Genomic DNA, 6878 nt, shown 5'->3' with positions numbered 1-6878 from the left:
ATGTATGTGCACACACATATATGTATGTATGTATATACATATACTTACACATTCCCACACACACACACTATGGCATATACATAAGTCTATTTCTGTTACCAATAGACCACGTAGCTCCAAGTTCAGTTTGGAACCAATGATTCAGTGAGGGCGTAGATGTTATCTAACCTGACAGTTCGTGGACAGCACCCGACGTGGTAAGGTTGGCCTAGCCTTCGCCTTCAGGCGGCTTCCCCTCACCTCAGGCGGGTCGGCCTGACACATGACACCGTGCACACCGCTTTACCCTTAGACATTGTCTCGTGTGTTACCATACTGTGTAGTACTCTTAGCAATAAAGAGTTACGCCATTATACCAGTATCACTACCCCTGCAAGCCATTGTACTAAGACTCATAGCCTTTTACAATCTGGTAGCAGCAGAGCCGTTGCGTCCTTTGGGCTCACAACACGAATACCACCTCCGAAGAAAAAAATGCTTGACTGTTCCCAAAGACATGCCTAGACAAAGTCAGGTGAGTACAAGTTTGGGCCCTTCTTATTTCTTTTCCCTTCCTTCTTCCATAAATGTGTTAAACCATCGGTTTTGTTGGATGAAAATGCTAAGTGACAGTAAATGGCATGTTCTCACACTATTCTTTTGACCTCAGATCGCATTACTGTATGATCGCGGTATGTGGTCAACAAACATGAATATCGTTCGTTAGTTAAGTAGTTAATTAGTTTCTCTTGTTATTAGAGATTTATGTTGTTTCAACTGCAATGAATTTAACGTGTTCGTGATTTATCTTATCATGAATATCATTTCATTTTTATTTCATTCCTCCCCTCGCCCCAACCTGACCTCACTTTCTCCCCTCTGGTCAGTTGGGACGTGGAAAGAGTCAAGAGATGACCGCTCGTTTTCCCATAATTTGGTTGTTGTTGTTTTGTTAACCGTAGCATCATTACATTGCTCATTGGTGACACGTTCTATCGGTGCTAGAACGGAGCTTGTAGCGCGATTTTATATAAATTGATTATTTTGAATATAGCGTAGGATCTCCCTTATATCATAGTGCACAGGATTGCCCAATATAACCCGGAATTGCGTAAATGCCTACTAGATCTCTACTCTGACGTTCGAAAGAAAGTTATTCGTTCGATCGGCAACTTTCGAGTCGGTGTCACCCACAGTTACGTCTGTTAATTAATGTAGGACTAGGGTTTAAGCTAAAATCATTATTCGCTTATTAATCACACCCTTCTAATCTTCTTGAAGTCGCTTAGGGAATGTCAGGAGTGCCCATCACAGATATGCAGAAAAGAGCAGGCTATTTATAGATTTTCTGGCCTCAGTTCACTTCAATGTAGGCATTTTGGGTATAGGATCCCCCCGTCGATGAAGTCAAACATGCATAGCTAGATATGGCTACCTCGACAGTTCAGATTTTCTGACCCCGAGAAGATTTGCTTCTAAAAAGCTTGTGAATATTTTATTCGCATCACCATTCATTAATGTGTACATTCTGTCGCATATCATGAAATGAGTCAATTTTGGTAGTTAAAATGATTTTTAGCTAGCATTGCTAATTTACCTCATTTTTTTATAATTACGTTCATATTTGTGTAGTTCAAACCAGGTCCATGCAGATCGCTACTGACGTCTCCCACTCCTATTTTTTTTCTTTATCTTTGTGTAAATAAAATACAAAATGAAAAAAAATAAAATAAAATAAGAAAACGAACATTGAAAACCGCAAATTTATATAAATAACTGGCTAGTGGTACTTAACACCCCCTCTTCTCTGCCTTTCTTTTTCTCTTACTATCTGGCCCTTACATGTATGATCTGGTTCCCCGACTATTTATAGCAGTCGGACCGAAGATAACCGACACGGCACCGAGGGAGGACCCTGCTGCTGAACCGGTCAACTTAGAATACTGTGGGAAGGACGTCATCAGAAGATCGCCATAGGCCTGCAGACCAGGATGTTCGTCAGAGCAGGTGTTAAGCCGTCCCATGATGTAGTGGACGGGCGCTGCCTGCCGAGACGCCCATAGAACCAACGAAGGACAGGAACTCTCCAGCACAGGTACCAGTCGCTCCAGGATGCTGAGGATACATATACATTCATATACATACATACACATATAAATGTACATAATACATACATGTATATATATACACATACATATAATATATATAAACAAACATACATATATATACATAATATATATACATAAAAGATATATATATATACATATACATATAATATATATACGCACATATATACATATATATATATATATATATATTATTTATATATATGTAATATGTGATATTTTATATATATATATATATATATATTATAATAATATATGTATTTTATATATATATAATATTATATATATATATATATATATTAAAATATATATTTTATATATATATATACATTATATTATAAAATAATATATATATTTTATATATATATATAGATATAGATATATACATATGATATATATATTAATATATATATTATCTCTCTCTGTCTCTCTCTCTCTGTCTCTCTCTCTCTCTTATTTTATATATATTATAATATATATTATATATATATATATATATAGATGATAGATAGATGATAGATAATAGATAGATATAATATATGAATATCTATATTTATGTAATATATATATATATATATATATTATATATATATATATGTATATATATATATATATATATATATATATATATATATATATATATATTAACATATGATATATAATAATAATATTTTATATTTTCTCTCTCTCTCTCTCTCTCTCTGTCTCTCTCTCTTTATATATATATTATATTAATAATTATATTTTATATATATATAGTAGATAGATAGATAGATAGTATAGATAGATAGATAGATAGATATAGATAGATAGATAGATAGATAGATAGATATAATAATGAATATCTATATTTATGTAATATATATATATATATATATATATATATATTTATATATATATTATAAAATTATATATATATTAATTATATATGCATGTATGTATATGTATTTATTACATAATACGTTCACAAAACACACACATACACACATATCATATAATTATATATATATATATATATATATATATATATATATATATATATATATATATTTTATGTGTATATATAATATATATCCATATATATTTAAAAAAAAATATATATATATATATTTGTATGTATGTATATGTATTTATATACATAATACTTTCACACACACACACACACACACATACACACACACACACATACTATAGGATGTGGATAATTCTACAGGATGTGGATAATTCTATTTCGGGTACCAGTGGACCACGTGGCTGTTTTCCACGTGGAGCAATCAGTGTAGCAGACGGAGCCAGTGACCTAACCTCGCTCCCCCCCATGCTTCCTGCAGCTGCTGCTATCGCTCCTCCAGCTGGAACTACTTATACCGAGAATGACCTAGGCCTCACAGAGTACGTAGCCAGCTACCACCGCGCTAAGGTCAGCTCCGCCCTTGCCTCCCTCCGGGCGGGCTGACCGACAGTGACCTCCTATCGGCGCTCTTAACCCCTTTAGACAAGTCGTAGCGTCGTCGTAGCGTGTGTTCACCCCTTTACGTGTGTTTTGCGTCCCTGTCAGCCACTGTACTAGAGTACGCATAGCCTTTTACAAAGTGGTGGCAGCGAGGGCTGTTGCATCCTTTTGGCATGCAACACGAACACACCACCCCCGAAGAAAAATCCGCTTGACCGCTAGAAGACATGTCGAAAAACAAAAAAACACGTAAGTACACGTTTGGGCCCCCTTTCTTATTTCTTTTCCCTTCCTTCTCCCATACATGTGTTAAGCCGTTGTTTTTTGTTGGGTTAAAAGGTGCTAAATGACAGCAAATGGCACGTTCTCCACTATTCTTCCACCTCAGATCGCATTTCCGTGTGATCGAGTATGCAACCAATAAACATGAATATCGTTCGTTACTTAAGTAATTAATAAATTTCTCTCGATTTTAGAGATTTATATTGTTTCAACTGCAACGAATTTAACGCGTTCGTGATTTATCTTATCACGAATATCATTTCATTTTTCCTCCCCACGCCCCGACCTGATCGTACCTTTTCTTTCTCTTGCGGTCACTTTGGATTAGAAAAAGGTTATTTTCCTATCTTGACCTGACCTCACTTTCTCTTTTCCCGGTCGGTGGCGGCGTGGGTAGGGTCAGATGACCGCTTGGTTCCCGGTAATTTGGGAGCAAACATATCATTGTTACATTGCTTTTTGGTGTCACGTTCTATCGGCGCTAGAGCGAAGCAGGTAACGAAATTGTATTATTTGGATATATCGTAGGATCTTCCCCCATATCATAGTGCACAGAATTGCCCGATATTGCCCCGGGGTTGCGTAAACGCCTAATAATCTGCGCTCCGTCGTTCGAGAGTAGGTACAATAAACCGAAGTTATTCGTTCGTTCGGCTCCCTTTGAGTTGGTGTGACCCGCGGTTACGTCCATTAATTAATGTAGGGCTAGGGTTTAAGCTAGAATCATTATTCGCTTATTAATCACACCTTTCTCACCCTCTTGAAGTCGCTTGCATGTTTTGGGTACTCCCCAAGCGTTTGTGTGATTCGTGAGAATTTATATATCCTTCGGGAATTTTGCGAGCGCCCATTACAGATATGCAGAAGAGAGCAGGGTTATTATATTCCTGGCTCGAGTCGCTTCAGTCATATACGGCATTTGGGTATAGGATCCCCCCGTTATTGAGTTTTATTGAAGTCTGACGTGCAAAGCTAGACATGTACCTCGGCAGTTCAGATTTCTGACCCCGAGAAGATTTGCTTGATAAAAAATTGGCGAATATTTTTTCCTGTTACCATTCATTCATGCATACATTCTGTCACATATCATTATATGTTGAATTCAATGTGGTAGTTGAAATAATCTTAAATAGCTAGCATTGCTAATTTACTTCAGTTTTGTTATAGTGAACGCTAATATTCGTGTTTGTGATTCATTCTCTTTGATTCATTCTCTCCCTTTCCCTCTCATTAACGCTAGCTGTCACTCACACATGCATACATGCGTCTGTTGTGACAAGTGGTTCGTACATAATGTACAAGTTACATCTATTTCTTATCTGTGTGACGACTATGGTTCAAATAGATCTTCGCGGATCGCCGTTTTTTGTTCCCTTATCTACTCCCCATATCTATCAGAGCGGTTGGTAGTTCAAACTAGGTCTTTGCGGACCGCTACTGACGTCTCCCTCTTCTATTTTCTTCTTTATCTTTGTGAAAGTAAAACACAAAATGAAAAAAAAGACGAAAATAATAAAAAAAAAATTAACATTAAAAACTGCATATTTCATAAATAACCGGCTAGTGGTAGATAACACCCCCTCTTCTCTGTTGCCTTTCTTTTTCTCTTACTCTGGCCCTTACGTGTATGATCTGGCTCCCCGACTATATATTGCAGTCGGACCGACACGGCACCGAAGGAGAACCAGCAGCAATTCCGGTCACCTTACGATGCCGTGGGAAGGACGTCATCGAAGATCGCCATAGGCCCACGGACCAAGATTTTTGTCAGAAAAGGTATTAAGCCGCCCTAGTGAAGTGGACGGGCGTTGCCTGTTGGACTCCCCATAGATCCAGCGAACCAGCACCTTTGCCGCAGGTACCAGTCGCCCCAGAATGCCTGCAGACCCGGTCAACTTCAGGAGCTCATAGCGCAGTATCAGCCCCCCGAGATGCCGCCCCTCCCCCGACGCCCGTAGATCCGGATGAAGATTACGAGGACGTGTGGCGCGAGAAGGACCTGGACGAGATCGGTGAGGACGTGTGGACGAGGACGCCGCCGAGTTAAGCCTGGGCCAGGACTACGAGGAGGTCAGACGAATCCGAAGTCCAGGGGGACCTGTGCGAGACTTTCGAGGACGTGGGGACATCGAGGACGGACAGTTACACCAAGGACCAGGGAGGATGAGGACGACAGGGACGAGAAGCCTCGAAAAGGCACCAGGACAACGCACGAGAACGAGACGACCAGCCAAGTTAGGTCACCCTTGAAGGCGCCTCGAGGGCGAGGCGCGAGTAGGTGGCTGAGTAAATATAGGATGTGGATAATTCTACAGGATATGGATAAATTTTATTTCGGGTACCAGTGGACCACGTGGCTGTTTCCACGTGGAGCAATCAGTGTAGCAGACGGAGCCAGTGACCTCACCTCGCTCCCCCCCATGCTTCCTGCAGCTGCTGCTATCGCTCCTCCAGCTGGAACGATCACTACTTATACGAGAATGACCTAGGGCCCCACAGAGTCCGTCGCCAGCGACCAGCGCGGTAAGGTCAGCTCCGCCCTCTCCCTCCGGGCAGCTGGGCCCCGACCCGCACACCACCATACCCATAACCAGACATGTCTCGTGTGTTTTATACTGCGTGGGATCAACTCTCAGAAAAAAAGAGTCAAACCGTTAACAAGTATAACTACCCGCTGTTCACCATTGTACTAAGGACGATAGCCTTTTACACACACACACACATACACACACCCACACACATACAAACACACACTCACACACACACACACACACACACACCCACACACACACATATACACACATATACCTACATACACACACACCACATACAACACACACACACACACACACCCCACACACATATATATATATATATATATATATATAAAATATATATATATATATATATATATGTATATATAATATGCCATGGACGCATGCGCGCGCGCACAACACACACACACACACACATATATATATATGTATATAAAATTATATATATATATATATATATATATAATATATATATATATATAT

This window comes from Penaeus monodon, chromosome 3 (genome assembly GCF_015228065.2).
Source record: "Penaeus monodon isolate SGIC_2016 chromosome 3, NSTDA_Pmon_1, whole genome shotgun sequence".
In the NCBI taxonomy this organism is placed as follows: Eukaryota; Metazoa; Arthropoda; class Malacostraca; order Decapoda; family Penaeidae; genus Penaeus; species Penaeus monodon.
This window is presented reverse-complemented; position numbering follows the sequence as displayed.